Below are 686 nucleotides of genomic sequence, written 5' to 3'. Positions count from 1 at the left end.
TATATATCCTTTTACAGGTCAACTAGTTCTCCCTGTTTTACCCTCAAAATTTCCGTTTTAGTCTTCCTTATTCTTCATTCCACTTGGACAATTATTTATTCAACATAACTCATGCTTCTTCCGCTCTTTCATTGACCTATCTCATTCAGAAAAAAACATACACACCCTACATACCATATATAGCTGTATCACGTGGTGAGTGCAACGATGCATACGTCGGAATGAAGATTATTACGATTCATAAACTTCTCGGAAATCATGAAGATTGATTATGATCACATAAAATTAAAACTGGGAGGAGGTTGCTTTTGGATTTATGTTCGAGGATAAATTGATGATGTATGATGTTTATCATAATTAAAATAGGAATTTGTTTATTTATTTGACAAATGATAATAAAATTGAGAGAGACACGTGTAGTGTGTACGGAATTGCCACTATGCTTGTTCTAAGCGGCAGGTCCATTTTCCTTTGCTCTTAGGTTTTCTTTCTTTCAATCTCAGAACTAGTTTGTTGAAAGTGATCGACTCATTTTTTTGTCTTCCCTCTCTTCAACATAAAAATGCCAAAAGTTTAATTAGAATCATACCTGATGATGATGAGATAGTAGCTAGAGACTTTGTTTTCAATTCAATATGCAATTTTTTTTAATTTAAATAATTTAATATAAAATAATTTTACAATCG

This window comes from Arachis ipaensis, chromosome B04, assembly GCF_000816755.2.
Source record: "Arachis ipaensis cultivar K30076 chromosome B04, Araip1.1, whole genome shotgun sequence".
Taxonomy (NCBI): Eukaryota; Viridiplantae; Streptophyta; class Magnoliopsida; order Fabales; family Fabaceae; genus Arachis; species Arachis ipaensis.
This window is presented reverse-complemented; position numbering follows the sequence as displayed.